The following is a 21682-nucleotide window of genomic DNA, read 5'->3' as shown; positions in this document are numbered from 1 at the left end:
GTGAGCGATTGTCTGTGGCTGGGGGTAGGCGGTCAATATGCCTTATCTCCTGGATTACGTAATCCCATATACGTCCATATCTCTGATCCAGTGCTGCAAGGGCCGCTGTGTATGGAGTCGAAGAGGTAGCATAGGCTAGCGCTATATTGTGCGCTCGCGGTACTTTCAGGTGCTTCAGTAATATTGCATACTTGTGGCGTTCATCAGCGACATCCACCATCATTGTCTCTAAGCACATCCGGAGCTCCGTGTACTGTGCTCGACTCTCATAGGCGAAGTCTGGGAATGACGGTGTGGCATTGTATGACGCCGTGGATGGCTGATACATCGGCGAGCGTTGGGGGAGAGACCTCCTGGGCGAGTCCCCTCTTGCGCCTCGCTGTGGGCTGGTACTGGCAGGGTACCATGGCCCGCTGGTCCAGGTACTGTTCCTCGGGGCTGGTCGTGCGTCGTGCTCACCCGTGAATAGAGTCGGGGGTCTGTAGCGCAGCGCCGCGGGGGTATAGCCTGGACTGTATGGGACCTCCTGGTCCGGTGGAGTACTGTGCTGTCGTCGGGCTTGGTTCTCCTCTTCTCCCTCTTCTTCCTCTATCAGATCTTCCAGATCCTGTAATCGTTTATTTAGCTTCTCCGCAGTGTATGCCGCTCCTTCCTTGTAGCTGGGTCTCGCTTGGACCGGTATGGGAAGGGGGTCTGCGGGGGGTCTAGACTCGGTCTGTTGGTCAAGTTCAGGGTCGCTTGCTCGTTGTGGTGACGCTGCTCTTGACTGTTGTCTCGACGAGTTCCTTGAACCCCTAGCGGAGGGAGAGGGTGTTGTCCTTTTGATCAGCTGCTCTATTAGTTGCGCTTGTAGTCTGTCGCGCTCTGCGTCTCTTTGGGCACCGGCAGCGGCACGCTGGGCGTCGGCCCGGTCTCTTGCCATATTCTCTTCTGTCTGGAAGCGTCTCATCTCCAGACGTGTGCGCTGTTCTTCGCTCCGTTGCTGTGCTTGGAGGTGTTCGCGCTCGCTGGTCGCCTGTGCTTGGAGACGTTCGCGCTCGCTAAGCGTCTGTGCTTGGAGCCGATCGCGTTCGGTAGAGGCTGTCAGGCTGACGAGGAACGCCTGTTGTAGTATCCTCTCCGCTTCGCTGGGGGAAGGCGGTTGTGGAGGTGAGCCGCTCCTGCGTGAGCCGCTCCTGGGGGTACTCGTTGGGGAGTCCTGGAGCTCTAGTTCCTCGGCGCTCTCCTCCTCTTCTTCCGTGCAGAGTTCTCTCTCTGTAGGGTTGTCTTCCTCCCGGGGCTGGTCGGGGACTACTTCTTGAGTAGTGGCGGGGGGTAAAGGCATGTCAATTCCCTCCTGGTCCCCACCGTGAGCTTGGTCAGTTACATTAGGACCTACTAGGGCCTCTGTGGTCGGGGAAACCTGGTCGTTAAGGTCAGACATAATTTTACTTTCTACTTTTACCGCGTTTACCGTTTGTCGAAGGCTAGGTAGTTGACTGACAGTGTAAGCCTCTAAGTACTGAGGTGTCTGTCGTCTGCGCCGCGGGCGTTCTAGGTTAGGAGGATCGTTTCGTGGAGTGTTCATCATAGGCCATTTCGATATTAATAACACTATATTAATATTACACTAGTTACCATCCGGCTCGAAGGACCAATTGTAACTGAGGGGTACAATTCCCTGACTGTATTGTTAGATATGATATTTAATACCACTACCTCATGTACTTTAACTTCTGGCCACCCAGTACAAGATATAAGTATGATGAACACTTTCCCACCTGATGAAACGAATCCACACAAATGTACCAAATCGAAGGTTTAATACAGCAAAAGGTGTATACAACGATCACTTAATTACATTTATGATTTGAAATATGAAATATGCACTTTTATGGCAAATGAGTATTCGTAGGTAAATCAACATTGAATGTCCAATCTCTGGTTACGCAGGGAGTAAGTATACAACCTGGAATATTTAGGAAACGATAGCGATGGTACTTAAATGATTATAACTGGATACACTAAGGGGGGGGGGGGGTCCCGCTGGTTGTAAGACAGTAGGAGGGGGGGGTTAGAGAAGCCGCTGGCGGTATCCCATCTGGCCGACGGTGTCTTGGGAGAATCCAAAGTCTTGGACACGGTGCCCACAGAACCTCGGACCGCAGACGAATACAGCTGGACCCTCTGTGGACGGTATCTGCCGGTCCACAACGGAGAGACGTGAGGCGACCTCACGTGTAGAGCGCCGTCTCACCTGGAGTCCTCTCCGGGGGGTAATTCCAACACTCCGCAGTGTTGGCCTTTATCCATGGAATAATCAAAGCACACAAAGCATAATCCAAGCCGTGGAAGGCTCGCCGTCGTCCGGGTAGAGTAATCCAATATACAGGTCCAGTCGCTCTTGGCCCGGAGCTCCTCGGATGCAATCACCACTAGGGGTCTGACCAGCCTGGTTAAGCGTCCAGATAACATCAGGAACGATGGGGGTACTGATAACTTTAGAACTCTAACCGAACGATGCACCATACATAAATAGACTATTATTAGCTTAATAGAATACGTCCAACTCGACGGTATAGTGCCAACTATGACTATTCAACTATTAATCTACACGATATCTCAATGCCTATTCTGGGGCCAAGTAGGCCTTACTACACCGCACGTGCGTTGTGGGGAGGCTTTGCGTCTGTCACTCTGTTGGAGGGTAAAGAACTGGACTAAAAGAAAGTTCTACTTTACTTGCGCCATATATATATGCGCTATGAACAAATAGTACCATTCGTATTTCGCCCGACATATTCCTGCGCGGAACCGGGGCTTGCCTCGACATGTTAGGCGGCACGATTGAACTTGGACCTAGGGGTATGGCAACCTGGCGCCAGGTTCTCGTCCAATGGTAGAATGAAACTATTATGGGCTGTTTAGTAGACTAAAGGGATATTCCGTGCATATTGTACAAGGAATATACAGGGGATATCAAACGATATACAAATACAATTAAATATATATATATAAATAAATATACATATTCGGTTTAATCTGATCCTTCACAACAGTCACAGTTACCATTTGTAATAATTAATGTTACATTACCTCCACTCTGTCTGCATTGCAGCAGCTCTCTCCACTCATGGAACAAGTAAAGTGTGTGGGTCCATGCAGCACAACTTATTTAGCCACAACTTCACTGTGTCTGTCCATATCAATAGTTTATGAACACTGAGCGAAGTGGGCGACATGTTGTTGGCACAATTTGGAAATGCTCTAACACAAATCATTGTTTCTATCTTTTACATAGCGCTAAAGTAGCTCTATTCCAACGCAACAAATGTTCATGGTAACGCTACTCCATAGAATCCTCCTCTGACTCACTCTCATGCTCCAGCTTCCAATGTTGTTTGTTTTCCTGCAGCTCACACACACACAGGATTTCAGAGTGAGATTTATGTTTGAACAAACAAGTGGTAAAACAAGCACGTCACTTGGTAACCAAATACATGTTTTTATTAATAAAAAAAATATATATATATATATATAAAAAATGCAATTACCAGATAACCCTGGTCATGGCCTGAAGGGAGCTATTGCTTTCATAACATGATGATGAAGTATGGCAATACTGTATGAAAATACATGGAAATACGTTATCTTGGCTGCCTGCATGTGGTTGCTGTGTATCATACACTAGCTTATTTATTTTATGGTGACAGCCAGGATGCTATCCTCATGACAATATAGCAGCTGCTAACTTAACGTAAGAAGCTCTTAATAAATATTGAGTCAGAGCGCATTCAGACCAAGCTGCCAATGACCCAACGTTAACTAATTAGTCTTGCTAGTGAACTTAACAGCTTTGCAGTCCAACAAACAAACTTATGAGACAGCTAACGCTAATGATATCATCCATACATAATATCTCTTATTATTCCAACTATTCATAAATCCCTCGGCTAACGCTAGCTCTTTAGCCAGTCGTCTTGTTTGAATAGCTCCATAACCAGAATGTGTGTCGCTGAGCCACCAAGACGAAGCCACTGCCTGTCAGCCTTGACACTGCTTTTACTCTGCCATGATGATGTTCTACACTATATTTCATGCCAAAGCTCCAGCATACATGTCCGATTGCAGCAGCAGATCACAACTCATTTTGGGAAGAAGTGTTTCTTAAGCATGAATCCGCTTCAAGGCCCTCGGCCTGGCATACCGTGCGGCAAAGGGACCGATCCCGCCTACCTCCGGTCAATGGTCTCTAACTACACACCCTCAAGACGCTCTGCATCTTCTGGCCCACTCCTATCCGAGCTCCGGGAGGGTCATCAAGGAGAGCCTGCCTTTTCTCAGTCCTTGCCCCACAATGGTGGAATGAACTACACACCCCAGTTAGGACAGGCAAAACCCGTCCAATCTTTCGCCGTCGACTAAAGACGCACTTCTTCAACCATTATCTAAAAAAAATTATAATAATTTATAAAAAATTTCTAAACCTAACTAACCTTACTGTCATGCACTTATAATCTAATAAACTAATACAGTCCTAATAAACTAACCTACACTGTAGCACTCAACACTTTTATGAACATTGTTACTCAGCTGATAGAGTTGTGCCCTTCCTGATTTGTCGTACAGAACTTGTAAGTCGCTTTGGATAAAAGCGTCAGCTAAATGTAAATGTAAATGTCGTGTCAGGGCCAGTATGATTTTTTGCCAATCAGTGTCTTCAAATATGATGCCTAAAGGGCGATTCATTTAGCGCCCCAAGCAGAGTCATTGGTGTGTTAGGGGGTGCGGACTGACGCGATGACGACAATGATGAACGCAGGGACTCAAGAGACAGGATTACAGCTGCCCCCAAATTCAATATGATCTTTTCTCCAAAAGCCATTTGAGGAGACATTTGGTGGAGATGTATAAATGTATAATAACGGCTATATATATCCATTAGGGGTGTAACGATGCATCGATTAATTGAAATGCATCGATTATAATGTGTTCGATTCGATGCATCGATTTGAATATGTTAGAATCGATTATAATCGAAATTAATCGAAATAAAAACATTTATTTCTTAATATTGTTTTTAAATTTTTTTTATGTATTATGTATTTTTTTGTGTATTGTTTTTATTGACCTATAGTCCATTCATGCTGAATGAATCAGTTCCCCCAGCCACATTTGTGTATACATTATTTTTTGGGGAATTAACTGATATAGAAAATTAATCGAAAATTAATCTAATCGAATCGTGGTCAAATGAAGCTATTTCATGATGCATTGAATCATTGCCTGAAGATTCGTAATCGAATCGAATCGTTGTGAGGTTGAATCGTTACACCCCTAATATCCATGGGATATCGCAATACTATCCAAACGTGCACTGGATAAAATTTATACGTTCACACTAATAAAACAAATTGTCTATTGGCTGAGCCTGGCATTCGTGTGACATCACGTCCTGAATCACGTCAACCAGGAAATAACTAACGCTAATAGTCGTCGGAAATTGATAATAATCACAAGATACATTCAGACAGTGTTGGATAAATGGATTATGGACACATTTATGGAAAGTTCAAGCCCGGACGACAAAGCTTCTCGAAGGGTTAGCGTGACACTCAACAGCTCTTCCAATTCGTATGCAATGTTCTACCGGCAGCAAAAGAAAGTGAGTATCAGCCTCTGCGTTATGATTATGATATGAAAATGTAATTGTAGTGCTGTCAGACCCGGATACGGGTTGTCTTTTCCATTTATTTTCTTCTCTGAGTGCTTCGTTTACATGTTAAAACCACAATATTTTTTTTCTGGGGGACAATGCCCACAAACCCCTACAGGGGTTTGGTTTACAAACGATGTCACCTTTTTCACCTCTTATCAGTCTGCAGGTCTGGTTATATACTGTAGTTACTGAAACTAATTGAATATGGCACCGCCCCACCTAGAATGACTTTCACCAGCCGCCACTGATGTTAATGCTACCCCCACTAACTGGGCCCTGTTTCTTGTACCTGGATAACTGAGTTAGCCGGATAACTTTAGCTGGATAACTGGGTTAGCCGGACTTTCCGGTTTCATGTACGTGGATTTTCCAAATCACCATGACAACATATCCAAAAGTTTGAGCCTGGTCGAAAGCAGAGTTCAAGTTCAAGTTAGCCTGAACTATCGCCACGCCCCCGCAAAGAAGTGACAGCCCGTTTCCTGAAACTATTCCCACAGTCTACGATCTGCATTATACCATTCTGAATTACGTTTTTGTGCTCCATTCTTCCAGAGGGGGCTTTTGAAATGTAAAATAGACCCAAAATGCTGATATTAAATTCACTTTGTCCTAAATAATGCACGTTATATATACCATGGCGACGGTGGCGCTCGCTCGTGCGATGTACACATGATGTGGTTATTTTAATTGTAACTGGGATTAAGATGTCTGATGAGATGCGCTGTTTGACGGATTTGAGAAATTGAATGAGCCGTTGACGTCACATTAATGAATGAGGATAAAGAGATAAACTTCATTCAAAACAAAGGATATTCTAAACACGGGTCTCTCGTTCATTAATGTATAAACAATGAATTTATCCCATCTGGCCCAGTGGCCCAGCGGTAGTGCTCAAGCCTGCCAATCCAGCAACCGGGGTTCAAATCCCGGTGTTTCCAATATGATTTTTTTGAATATAATATTAATGATTATACGCCAAAGTAGCCTGGTTTTAAGTTAAATTATTATAAATCTACATGCATTGAGGATGTCATTCTTTATATAGCTCTCAACGTGCACCAAATTGAATTATTCCTATATTGCAAAAAGAAGGAAAAGACTAGGGTCTTGAACCCCGGTCGTCCGTGTGAAAGTCAAAAGAAGAACCCGTTACACCACAGAGAAGATAAGTAAAAGATTGACTATACATCAATCAATGGGTAAGAGAGCCGTATCGTAATTCTGTATAACAGTTAACTAATAATTTTCGCTAGCAAGATCTCATTTGATTATTCAATCCAGCAGGCAAGTTTAAAGAAATATAATCTGATTGATTGAGGTAATGAGGGACTTAGAATTAGCCTATAGATAACGCATTTAACTTGTCGGCGAGGCGATTGAGCCGTATTGCAATCTGTCAATAAAGTCTTAAATCAATTAATCAATCAATGCCGTTGAGAATCAGGATCTCTGCCATCGATACGTGCTGGCTTTTCACCTAAAACGGCCGCGCGCATTTAACCTGACTCGCAAGTCTGGCTTGAGTTAACGAGACTGAATCCACCTTTGTGAAACAGGAAAATCCCGGCTTCGAACATCGGGTTAACTGAAGCTGGATAATGGACATCTTGATCGACTTAGTTGAACCACGTACATGAAACAGGGCCCTGGCAGGCTTGTTTTCAGATGCAGCTTGATACTGAATTGTGCAAAGGAATTAGACGTTATAGCCATGGTATATGGTTATTATACCATGGCTGTGAACCAGTCAGATTGCTTTTCGGTTATACAACCTTTATCAGAGCATGCCAGAGCAAATTGAGCAAATTGCCAACTAAAACATTTCCTGTAAGGGTTGTTTAAGTGCATGGTGATACTGGCCCCAACAGAGATTGGCTGATGTGTAACAGGAAGGTGTGTGCGTGTGTGCATGTGTGCGTGTGTGTGTGTGTGTGGGGGGGGGGGGGGGTTGGGTGTTGTGTGTTGGAGTGGAGAGCAAAATATGAATATGACAGGGAACCGGTTTGTCTAACATTATCAGATCACCCCCATAACACTAAACATCCAACCAACCATCCATCTATCCCACCAATCAACTATCCAATTAACCAACCAACCCAGTTAACCAACCAACCAACCAACCAACCAACCAACCAACCAACCAACCAACCAACCAACCAACCAACCAACCAACCAACCAACCAACCATCCATCCCTCCAGCCAAACAACCAACCAACAGCCACCTCTGTTACACTATGTACCAACACAACCAAACAAAGCTGCTCTATTGTGTAAGGTGTGGCTTACATTCCAAAATAAGAAATGTTTTACCCTCATGCTGGGAACCTGACTAAGAATACATTTTACAGCAACAGCCTGGGAGAGTAGATACAATCTGTCTGAGCACCTAGGAGCTGTCCAGTACAACCAACAACCACAGTATTTCTGAGCACCTGGGAGCTGTCCAGTAGTGTACCACCACAGTCTTGTACTGTTGTGACTGAACACCTGAGCGATGCTTAGTATAACCACAGTCTTGTACTGTTGTGACAGGGGTAGTTAGCCAGGGGTTCAGCGCCTCTCTCTGGAGCAGTTAGCCAGGGGTTCAGTTTCTCTCTCTTTGAGCAGTTAGCCAGGGATTCAGTTTCTCTCTCTCTGACCAGTTAGCCAGGGGTTCAGCGCCTCTCTCTGGAGCAGTTAGCCAGGGGTTCAGTTTCTCTCTCTCTGACCAGTTAGCCAGGGGTTCAGCGCCTCTCTCTGGAGCAGTTAGCCAGGGGTTCAGTTTCTCTCTCTCTGACCAGTTAGCCAGGGGTTCAGCGCCTCTCTCTGGAGCAGTTAGCCAGGGGTTCAGTTTCTCTCTCTCTGACCAGTTAGCCAAGAGTTCAGTGCCTCGCTCTCTGACCAGTTAGCCAGGGATTCAGTTTCTCTCTCTCTGACCAGTTGGCCAGGGGTTCAGTTTCTCTCTCTCTGAGCAGTTAGCCAGGGATTCAGTTTATCTCTCTCTGAGCAGTTAGCCAGGGATTCAGTTTCTCTCTCTCTGAGCAGGTAGCCAAGAGTTCAGTCAGTGCCTCTCTCTCTGACCAGTTAGCCAGTGGTTCAGTGCCCCTCTCAAGGGTATTCTGTTGGTAGTTATTGACAATGAGTGTTTTTACAACCTGTCCGGGGACTTGAGCCGACAACCTTCCCCTCACGAACCACTGCTTTGATATTAGCTCCCTGTTCTCCCCCCCCCCCCCCTGGAGGCTAGACCATATTTGTTGTACCTGCTCTGTCTAGATCAATGCAGTTGACATCTCTACTATAAGCCATACAACAGATAAAAATCAACCACCTGGGACGAGTTCCCACAGTACTCACAATATCATAAATCATCCCTTATTACCCTACCAGCTGAATTTATGTTTTAATGTTCCAGCCAAGCACATTACTCATAATTATGTTTCACATGTGATCACTTGGCTTTTTGAAAAACATCGCCAAACTCTACTCATGAATATTGGTCCAAGAAAGATGACTGTAGGCTTAAAGGGGTAGTTAAGATATTTGGAACCATAGCCCTATTTGCTACTTACCAGTGATGTTGTTGATCGGTAGAATCCTTTATTAGCACAATCCATCCTGTTCTTCCTCATACTAGCTCTGTAGGCGAGTCAATCTATGAAAAAAAAGCACTTAACCCAAAAAAAATTGATACAAAAGGTTTTTCGATGGATTCCGATAGTATTGGGCGTGCTAAATAACATACTAAAAGTCGACCAAAATCGACCCCCCCGAAAGCCGCCATTTCCAAGATGGCGTCCCAGATGGCGGTGGAGATATTAAAATGACTATATCTCAAATTGAGAATATGGTGCAAAGGATTTCTCAACTGATTCTGGTACCTCTGGGCATGTTCACTAACATACTAAAAATCTAGGAAAATACACCTTCCAGAAAGGCTTAATTTTCAAGATGGCGTCCAAAATGGCGGCAGACCAAGCTTAAAATGGCTATATATCTCAATAGAAAAAAATATATAACTATGATTTTTCACTTGATTCTGGTACCTCTAGACATGCTTGTGAACATACTAAAAATCTAGGAAAATACACCTTCCGGAAAGGCATCATTTTCAAGATGGCGTCCAAACTGGCGCCCAGGAGCTTAAAATGACTATACAAATACAAATAGCTTACTAAAAAAGGTGTTTGCACTCTCCAGCTCTCAAGCTAGCATAGTTGAAGCCTTCTTTTTGACCATTATAGTTGTTATAGTTAGAGGTGTTTGCACTCTCCAGCTCCCAAACTACCATCGTTGAAGCCTTCTTTTAAACCGGTCTCGGTTCATTGTAGATATGCTGAATAAGATGGGATTCTGCTCTTCCTATTCTGAACTGCAGAGGTTTGAAATGAATGCTGCAAATTGTACTGCACCAAACATGCTTGGTAAGGATATTGATGTGTTGAACACGACCGTCTTATTTGCTGCAGACAATGTAGATCATAATATTCTAACAATTGATGGGAAAGGGACATTTCATGGGATGGGCATGATAGCTGCCTTGACACCAGGACAGAAGACAGACCAAAGGATTCCGAGGTTCAGAATTAATGAACTGAATCTTGTGCAGAGGTCAAAAGTTGTGATAATAGATTATCACTTTGCCAAACACTTTTGCAGAGACACCACATTTAAAGAACTTCCAAGACTTGCAGAATGTAACAAGATGGTTGATCTGCTTTGAGAGTTATCGTTCAATTTCAAACAGCCTGCACCTGGTTGGCAGGGGATGATGCACATTATTCATAAGGGAGATGAACATCCAGGGCAGTCTTCAGTGAGATACTTACCAATGATAGACATGTACTCCGGAGACAAAACATGCATTCTGTCAACACTGGAGTTCATTTGTGGTCTGGCATCCAAACACCACCTTGCCCCAGTAGTTACATTTGACCAACCCCTATATTGGAAAGCAGCAGAGATAATCCTAGATTCACCACAGTGCAGTCACCTCAAGTCCTTTGTCCTGCTCCTAGGAGGATTTCACACATTTATGAATTTGCTAGGAGCAATTGGTACACTGATGGACGGTACAGGACTTAAGGACATTCTAGGGGTAGTCTATGGGGAGAACTCAGTAGCCCATATGATGACAGGCAAATCAGTTCAGAGAGCATTCCGTGGCCATCTTCTGGTTGACAAATGTCTTAACCGCATGATAATATCAGAAATGGTAGATGATAGTCATGAATTTGCAGCAATGGTTGATCAGTCTGAAGCAATGTATACCTCAATAGTTAAGGGTGAAATGCCATTGGAAACAGTGTTCACATCAGAGACCCTCATTACAATAAATGAAGAGCTGGGAAAAAGGAAGATGGAACTGTGTGCTAGATCCAAAACTAGTCAGTTGTGGCTAAATTACCAACACATGTTAGAAGTTGCTAGGTCACTGATAACAGCAGATCGCACAGGTTCCTGGCTTTTGCACCTACGCGCTGTTTCTGAATGCATGCCGATATTCGCTGCGGCTGGGCATTACAATTACTTGAAATCGGCACACTTTTATGTCCAAGAGATGAGTCAGCTTCACATCAACCACTCAGATGTCTTCAGACAATTTGAAAAGGGTTTTCATGTTATCCGTCACAGCAGCCAATCATGGGCAGGCCTCAGCTCAGATCTTGTAATCGAAACAACATTGATGAGGTCATTGAAGACTACAGGAGGGATGACACATGGAAGTGGAATGACCGACAATCAGAGATCCCTTTGGACAATGTCAAAGGGCATAACATCAGAGAATAACACCGCAATGCAGGAGTTCTCAAACCAGACATACACAACATCAGAACACCACAAGGATTCAACAGAGGCAAGGATGAAAAGGGATGCTGCTGACCTGGAGAAGATCACTTCAAAACTTGCTATATGTTCACCTTTCTCTCCAGACTCTTCTTTAAGGAATGTTGTTACAGGTGTTGTCGCTGAGGATGGAGTGAACGTGCATGATTATGACTCTGTTGGACGCAACATCATGCACAAAATGATCGGACAGCCGGCATTCACATTTTCATTTAGTAGAAAGGATAAAGCCATAACCCTTGGACAAAAATCATCTATCAAGGTTGCTCCTGATCGAATCATTGATTCTGCACTTCTTTTTCAACGTTTCCTTATTGTCTCCCAAACTGGAGAGCTGTCATTGGAGGAGGTTATGCGTTACGAACTCAGTCCTTTCCCTCCTGCCCTCTTTGGAGCCGGAAACGTCTTCCGCAAAGCTGATAAACCACAACTAGCGCACGCGATCTGTGATCATGCAAGTGATGCAATCCTAGATTCTGTACCAGAAACGGAGCATTATGTTCTTGATGGTGGTTCACTCCTTCACCGAATACAATGGAAGCACGGACAAAGCTATGGTAAAATTGCACAGTCATATGCAGACTTCACCATCCAACATTATGGCTCAGCTACAACCATTGTGTTTGATGGCTATGAGGATGGGCCATCCATTAAAGACAACACACATCAAAGAAGAGGAAACAATATTCATCCCATTGTCAACTTCACTGCTGAGACAGAGTTCTCAGGTAAGAAGGAGGAGTTCCTGTCAAGAGATCTGAATAAACAGAAACTAATCCACATGATAAGTGATGAACTGAAAGAACGGGATTGCACTGTGGTCAATTCACTTGGAGATGCTGATGTAGACATAGTAAGGGCCGCAGTGGGATCATCTCTTCTTCACACCACGACGCTGATTGGAGAAGATACTTATCTCCTCGTCTTACTTCTTTACTATGCACAGAGAGATAGAAAGGGCCTTTATTTCAGATCAGACAAGTCGAAAGCTGATGGCAGTTTTAAAGTGTACGCCATAAACCATTTGAAAGAAGTACTCGGACAGGATGTGTGTTCTCAGTTGCTGTTCATCCATGCTGTGACTGGCTGTGACACAACTTCCCGGATCTTCGGAGTTGGCAAAAAGACAGCATTCCAAAAACTTGTAAAAGGGGATCCTGTCCTTCAGGCTTGTGCCAATGCATTCACTGTACCAAACCAGACAACAGATGTGATCGATGACCTTGGGTGCCAAGCAATGGCTGTCTTTTTTGGTGGAAAGTGCACAGATTCGCTTGCAAAAATGAGATATAACATTTTCAGCAAGAAGGTTGTCTCAGCTTCATCAACGGTAACGCCTGAACGTCTACCACCAACTGAATCTGCTACCAAATTCCACTGTCGTAGAGCATACTACCAGGTCATGGTCTGGATGGGAACAGATGATGGTATAGATGCTCTAGACTGGGGCTGGAACCTGCAGGACAATAGATTTGTCCCACTCATGTCAACAATGAATGCTGCTCCAGACAGTCTCTTGAAGGTCATTCATTGTAACTGTACCACTGCCTGCAATACACTTCGCTGCTCATGCAGAAAATATGGACTACCTTGTACTACTGTCTGTGGACCATGTCAACTTCATGAATGTGACAATCCACATAACAAGTTTCTCCCAGAGGATCCTGAAGATGATGATGAGTAGGCCTAAAGACCACAATAAGTGGGTAATTTATTTTGTGTTCAACACCAAAGCCAGCTTTCTAGGTTGAATATACAGTAATAACCAATTTTAATTTTAGCCAAAATAAGCTACAGGCAGCCATTTTGCAGATATATTTAGCTAGATATTTTGCTCGTTATTAATGTATAGAGGTGCCAGAATCAGTTTATAAATCCTTTAGAAATTGTTGTGAAGGATCAGATTAAACCGAATATATATATTTATTTATATATATGTATTTAATTGTATTTGTATATCGTTTGATATCCCCTGTATATTCCTTGTACAATATGCATTGAATATCCCTTTAGTCTACTAAACAGCCCATAATAGTTTCATTCTACCATTGGACGAGAACCTGGCGCCAGGTTGCCATACCCCTAGGTCCAAGTTCAATCGTGCCGCCCAACATGTCGTGGCAAGCCCCGGTTCCGCGCAGGAATATGTCGGGCGAAATACGAATGGTACTATTTGTTCATAGCGCATATATATATGGCGCAAGTAAAGTAGAACTTCCCTTTTAGTCCAGTTCTTTACCCTCCAACAGAGTGACAGACGCAAAGCCTCCCCACGACGCACGTGTGGTGTAGTAAGGCCTACTTGGCCCCAGAATAGGCATTGAGATATCATGTAGATTAATAGTTGAATAGTCATAGTTTGGCACTATACCGTCGAGTTGGACGTATTCTATTAAGCTAATAATAGTCTATTTATGTATGGTGCATCGTTCGGTTAGAGTTCTAAAGTTATCAGTACCCCCATCGTTCCTGACGTTATCTGGACGCTTAACCAGGCTGGGCAGACCCCTAGTGGTGCTTGCATCCGAGGAGCTCCGGGCCAGGGCGACTGGACCTGTATATTGGATTACTCTACCCGGACGACGGCGAGCCTTCCACGGCTTGGATTATGCTTTGGGTGCTTTGATTATTCCATGGATAAAGGCCAACACTGCGGAGTGTTGGAACTACCCCCCGGAGAGGACTCCAGGTGAGACGGCGCTCTACACCAGTGAGGTCGCCTCACGTCTCTCCGTTGTGGACCGGCAGCTACCGTCCACAGAGGGTCCAGCTGTATTCGTCTGCGGACCGAGGTTCTGTGGGCACCGTGTTCAAGACTTTGAATTCTCCCAAGACACCGTCGGCCAGATGGGATACCGCCAGCGGCTTCTCTAACCCCCCCCCCCTCCTACTGTCTTACAACCAGCGGGACCCCCCCCCCCCCTTAGTGTATCCAGCTATAATCATTTAAGTACCATCGCTATCGTTTCCTAAATATTCCAGGTTGTATACTTACTCCCTGCGTAACCAGAGATTGGACATTCAATGTTGATTTACCTACGAATACTCATTTGCCATAAAAGTGCATATTTCAAATCATAAATGTAATTAAGTGAATGTTGTATATACCTTTTGCTATATTAAACCTTCGATTTGGTACATTTGTGTGGATTCGTTTCATCAGGTGGGAAAGTGTTCATCATACTTATATCATGTACTGGATGGCCAGAAGTTAAAGTACAAGAGGTAGTGGTATTAAATATCATATCTAACAATACAGTCAGGGAATTGTACCCCTCAGTTACAGAAATGTTTTCCCATTTGAGATAGGCATTCTAAGCTCCCAGTCGTCATTTTGGACACCATTTTGAAAATTAAGCCTCTTCGGAAGGTGTATTTCCCTAAAACTTTAGTATGTTCCTAAGTATGTCTAGGGGTACTTGGGGTACCAGAATCAAATGACAAAATCATTTATATAATTTTTATATTGACATATATATAGCCATTTTAAGCTTGGCCAGCCGCAATTTTGGACGCCATCTTGAGAATGAAGCCTTTCTGGAAGGTGTATTTTCCTAGATTTTTTGTATGTTAGTGAGCATGCCCAGAGGTACCAGAATCAGTTGATAAATCCTTTGCACCATTTTCTTAATTTGAGATATAGCCATTTTAATCGCCCCGGCGCCATCTGGGACGCCATCTTGGAAATGACGGCTTTCGGAGGGGTCGATTTTGGTCGACTTTTAGTATGTTATTTAGCACGCCCAATACTACCAGAATCCTAAATTTTTTTGGGGTTAAACCATATATTGACTCGCCTACTGGTTAATTAGCCACAAACCAATGCAAAGTCAACAAGGTTGAGTTACTGTCTGTACAAGCTGACTGATTTTGTTCTGTGGAGTAGATAGCAGTTGTCCTAAAGTAATCCTTTTCTATCATGTATGCGTATCAGCTCACTACATACTTTATGATGTATATTATATACACAATACATAGTGTATAATGAACAGCATGGGACCTGTAGCCCCTCCGGTCAAATCAGCCCTAATTAACCTGTGAAGGGGGATTATGTGTTTTTGCTCGGGCACGTGATTCATAGCAATGTAACTGGTTTGTCCAGATCATTTTTGTTCCATTGGGGAGCTATAGTACACTCTAAAAATACATGCATTGAAATATCACTTGTGCTGTCCCTGAACACATACAGACTAAACATGTAAAAAAGACACATCACATTAGTATTCATTATATCTATCTATAATATCTAAATATATTTAGATATTATATTATCATTATATATATTCTATATTTGATTGTATATTATAAAAGAAATGTGTACACGCATTTGTACAGTGTAGAGGAGAATCCCTAAACTCAAGACAATGACATAAATATTGAACCAAGCAGATAGTTTGCAATCAGCTTTAATGTATTCTTCCTCTTTCTTTTTTTATAGTAATCGGCTTGTTCTCATTGATTTAGTAACAATTAGTCCCAGCTCCTCTTCTTAATGAGAGAGTAGTTCACTGATCAATGGACAAAGCCAGAGGGCGTTTCAGCCAATAGGAGAAAAACGGAGTTGAGGCCTAAAGCTAATAAAGTACAACCTAACCAGTAACAGCATGCCCGCTCTGTTAACTTACATCTGCCTTGTAGCTCCTCCCACCTACAGTATTGCTGCTCCTCCCACCTACAGTCTTGCTGCTCCTCCCACCAACAGCCTTGTAGCTCCTCCCACCTACAGCCTTGCTGCTCCTCCCACCTACAGCCATGTAGCTCCTCCCACCTACAGCCTTGCTGCTCCTCCCACCTACAGCATGCTCGCTCTGTTACCGTACATAATGTGTTGGAGCATTTGTTTGAAAATGTTCAAATTCTTGTCACTTCACCATAGAAAGAGAGGAGGTCCAAGGCACCTGTGTGCATTCACTTTATTGAAAAGCCTTTATTTAGTTTGGCTAAAAAGAGCACCGGGGGAAGTTACTAGAGATGCTGGAGAAGCTCCTCAACACTCGGTTCACTTAGTTCACTCATCACTTTGCAGAAGGAACACAGGAGTTATTTTGCTGCTATCTTTGAGAACCATGAGCTTTGTGTGACAACGTGCCTCTTCACTTCTATCTCACAGCGTTTGAAAAAGAAAACACGGCTGCCAACAGGAACTGGTTGGGACCCGACATTAAATAAAGGTTTTGCTGATTGATAGACGGTTATGTAATCTCTTTTCTCTGTTGTCTGCTTATTTGCCAAATTCAGAAGTTTATTTGGATTCAGAATTTTATCTTCCACGTCCATTTTCAGTTTATTGTAAAACAGAAAACATACAATACAGTATGGTGTATGAATAAATGAGTGTTTGTGCATTATGCATAGTTGGGCAATTGGCATGCAGATGAGTAGAACTTGTCCTACAGGATGGTACAGCCAGGTGCTGGCAGTGAATGTAATCTGTGTTGTAGTGAAAGTTCCCCCTGTGTTTCTGAAGGCAGGTGGAGGCAGTGTTGCCTCACAGTAACAAGGACATCAAGTTGTAAATAAAGACTTACTATAAGCTAGGGCTGACCCCTATTAGTCGATTAGTCGACTAATCGGTCGAAAGGAGCCGTAGTCGACTGCCAACCTCTTAGTCGAATAAAAATAAAAAAAATTCTTTTTTTTTATCATTCTTTCCAAAAGAAAAGAGGCCTCACACACACTCTCCATCTTCTTCTGCTGTATTTAACGTTATCCTCTTCAAATAGCGCAGCATGTTTGCAAGTGCTCCCTTGACTGTGAGGATGGCCAGTATTGCGGGAACGTTTATTAAACATTCTATTAAACATTCTGATATTTTCGTGGGTCTCGTGCCACTGTCAACTAAGCGCGCACTCAGAAGACGTGCACCGTTTGTCAGTGACAGTGATATGCGGTTGACATTTTCCAAGTGGAAAAAAAATCCTCTTCGTCCTGACTGCGTCCCGGGGAGGATTTCTGTTTGTCCCAAATACATATTTTATCATCCCCGGGACGATGGGACGGTGTTAGTCTCAAGCCCTGACCTAGAATTATAAGAAAGTGGATGGATCACTGTTGTCATAGACATTTTCCAGAATATCTTCCCTCGTTAACACTGGGAGACAAATGGGGTTATAAGAAGTAGCGTTGTCTCCTAGTGTGAAATAACTTGCATGAGAATGTTGGGACCCATCCTCTTCTTATAATTCTACATGGATACAAGGACCTGATGCTTAGACTTTATTCAAAACCCAGATGGAAAGAAACTATTCTAAATATTTAGCATGAATGCTTGGGGTTCAAATGTTGCTTAAAGAGTAACTAAACACATGGTCATTTGGCTGATATTCTCACTATGCTGCACACTCTGCCCCTCCCCAATCTAGGCAGCAAAATTACCATGTGTGTAGTTCCTCTTTAACCTCTTAAGCCCTAGCCATATTTTCAGAAAATCCGCCTAAAAGTACATAGGCCTACCCAAGTAAATGGAAGATTCCTCCACTTCTACAAGCCCATTTGCATGTTCTTGGTATCTAGGGACATCTATTCCCAGTATCAGACATATTGTGTCTGTTACTAGGCTTTAGTAAATTGTAATGAACAAAAGGGGAATATCAATTATTATTTCATTTTTATTTTCATCTTTGACGGTGAATAACACCATGTTAACATTGACCAGGCGTGAGGAATTGCCACTGATCAACACCTTCTTGAGATCAAGTGTACAAAAAATCTAAGCAAATGAATAAAGGGCAGATGATTTACAAGGGTCTTTGTAGATACAGTACTGAATCTTTCAATTTTAATTATTAATATAGAATATCAGGCCTATAAATGACCTTATTATGGCCATGTCATACATCTATGGATCAGGCCAAATCTCCCCTTTTTTGTCAGAGTTCAATCTGGATTTAGTACCACCAGGTGCCGGTAACAGGGCAGCAAAGACCGTGAATGAAATCTACTGTAAGTACAGTTACTTTTTTGTAATGAAAAATGCCATTTTTCATCAGATTGAGACGTGTTTTTTCTAGATGTTCACAGAAAGGTAAAGAAACAAACTACGTTCTATTTTATGGCAATAACGTTCAGGTTTGTTCGACCCATTATGAGACATAATCACAAATTATTTCACGTCAGACTGCTCAATGTTTGACGGGGGCTGGCGTGAGCTGGGTAGTGTAGTTCTATGAAATTCAACAGCCCATCGAAAGCTCTGGGTCTCTTTTCTCTTAGGACTACAACGTTTTCATGACACGCTACTTCCTCACTTCTTAATTCATCCGGTTTCCGCCGGGATGCGCAGAGATATTTATAAACTAATATTTAGCTAATAACACTTAAAATCATTGGTAAACAAAAGTGCTGAAAATACACTTTGACTTCTGTTTTGATAGGGTTAGGGTTATTTAATTAACCCTAACATTAATTAATACTGATTAATTAGTATTGATCTATTTATGATGTGAAATACATCTTGGACCGGTACCGGGCCCGTCGGGCTTAAAGGAAAACTCCAACATTTTGGGAAATTAGCTTATTTGCCATCTACCCTGGAGTTAGACAAGAAGATGCATACCTTTTTCTTCTCTGTGCATGCAGTAGGAGTAGGAAGATGTTGGGAACTAGGCTAATGGAGGAACCTACTTCCAGTGACTGACGCTAAGCTAGGCTAACGGTGCGCGTCTTCCTACTCCTACTGCATGCACAGAGAAGAAAAAGGTATGTATCTTAACACTCCAACATTTTGGGAACCCTGGAGTTAGACAAGAAGATGCATACCTTTTTCTTCTCTGTGCATGCAGTAGGAGTAGGAAGACGTTTGGAACTAGGCTAATGGAGGAACCTACTTCCAGTGACTGATGCTAGGCTAACGGTGCGTGTCTTCCTACTCCTACTGCATGCACAGAGAAGAAAAAGGGTATGTATCTTCTTGTCTAACTCCAGGGTAGATGCCAAATAAGCTAATTTCCCAAAATGTTGGAGTTTTCCTTTAACACTTTCAGCGTTATGGAGCGCTATGCAGGCATTAAAGCGTTCCGTCTCCAGACATATTTCAGTATTTTTTTTATTTTTTTTATTTGAGCGTTAACACCGAAGTAGCGAGACGCTTGGTCACCGCTGTGTTGTGTGTAACACGCAGCGGTCCCCGCCTCCCATGTTTGCTTTGCAACAAACGTTCCACCCAAAAACGGAATTTCAGTCCAGATTAGGCCAAATTCTGCAATATTCCACGTTTTGCAGTTGATTCCATTTCTATTGCTAAATTCCGTGATTCCGTCCGCGATTCCGTGAACGCGGATTTCATATGGCTCTATTAGAGACCATTGACCGGAGGTAGGCGGGAGCGGTTCCCTTTGCCGCACGGTATGCCAGGTCGAGGGCCTTGAAGCGGATTCGTGCAGCAATGGGGAGCCAGTGCAGGTCCCTAAGAAGTGGGGTGACATGGGCCGACTTTGGTAGGTTTGAGATCAGACGGGCCGCTGCGTTCTGAATGAGTTGAAGAGGCTTGGTGGCAGTGGCCGGGAGGCCAGCAAGCAGTGCGTTGCAGTAGTCGAGGCGGGAGATGACTGTTGATTGGACGAGGAGTTGGGTGGTTTCTTTTGTCAGGAAGGGGCGGATCCTTCTGACGTTGCTCAGGAGGAATCTGCAGGTTCTGGTTGTCGCTGCGATATGAGCAGAGAAGTTCAACTGGTCGTCGAGGACAACACCAAGGTTCTTGGCGGTTGGGGACGCGGTCACTAGGTTGGTGAGGGGGGAGGATTTGGCCGGCAGGTGGAGCAATTCTGTTTTGCTTAGGTTCAGTTTTGAGGTAGTGCTGGGCGATAAAACGATAACGATAACTATCGCGATAAATTATTTCCTCGAAATAAACATGAAACGTGGTCGCAAAGTTTCGATATATCGATTTTCCAAGCTTGGATATCAGCGCACACGCACTAACAACCAATCAGTGAAGGAGATGGCGACAGCGAAGGAGACCTGCGGTGCACCTCTGGGTAGTAAACAAGGCTGGCTAGGATCATTAGCTTGCACGCCGCTATTTTATAGTTTACGTGCGGAGTGGGTGTGTGGCGTGAATTCTGAGGGTAATGGTTAGAGTAGTGTGGGGTATGCTGCGCCGCGGTGGACGTTGTTGCAATGTATTGGGGCAGAATGGAGTATTTTAGGGTGATAGTTAGTACATTGGAAACAAGGCTGGCTAGGATCATTAGCTTGCACGCTGCTATTTTATAGTTTACGTGCGGAGTGGGTGTGTGGCGTGTTCTCGACGCTTCACTGACGCTCAACCAGCAAGCCTTTAAATCACTAATTACTGCTGTCTAACACCTCACCTGGCCCTTAATGGGGCACTTAACTAGACAAAATGGCAATTTTAAACACGCCCCTTTAATCAAGTCAGCTGGTTCCTGAAGTCTCAGTTTTAAGATTTCACTAATAACTTAAAATGGCTTACCCTAGGTTTCAGTATAAAGCAATGTTTCTCAGTGAGTGTGTGTCCTGTCCTTCCTCAACAGATGTCAGTACAGAGTGATTTCAACAAAGACTGAACTGCTGCTTTTAAACAGGAGACAGGCCCTTAATGGGTCACTTAACAAAACAACTTGCTGCTTTTAAACAGGAAACAGTCTTTTAATGGGGCACTTAACTAAACAAAATGGCCGTTTTAAACACGCCCCTTTAATCAAGTCAGCTGGTTCCTGAAGTCTCAGTTTTAAGATTTCACTAATAACTTAAAATGGCTTACCCTAGGTTTCAGTATAAAGCAATGTTTCTCAGTGAGTGTGTGTCCTGTCCTTCCTCAACAGCTGTCAGTACAGAGTGATTTCAACAAAGTCATGTTTCAGCAGTCATGTTTCAGCAGTCATGTTTCAGCAGTCATGTTTCAGCAGTCATGTTTCAGCAGTCGTGTTTCAGCAGTCATGTTTCAGCAGTGGCGTAGCATAGGATAAACACTTACTTAGTATTGTGCCACTTGGTATTAGATGACCCCCCCCCCATCCACACTGCCCTCCATCCATCCTTCCTTTCTGGGGGTAAGAGAAGGACAGGCCTCTCGCTGCATGTGAGAGCAGGTCAGCAGGACTTCGCCCTGTAGCCCATCAGACAGAACCAGCCACAAATACATCTCCCAAAGTGGTGTAGTAGCACTATAACACTCTTGTCTTGCTTGTACT

The sequence above is a fragment of the Notolepis coatsorum genome (assembly GCF_963971535.1).
Source record: "Notolepis coatsorum genome assembly, chromosome: 11".
Classification (NCBI taxonomy): Eukaryota; Metazoa; Chordata; class Actinopteri; order Aulopiformes; family Paralepididae; genus Notolepis; species Notolepis coatsorum.
Note: the sequence above shows the minus strand (reverse complement) of the source record.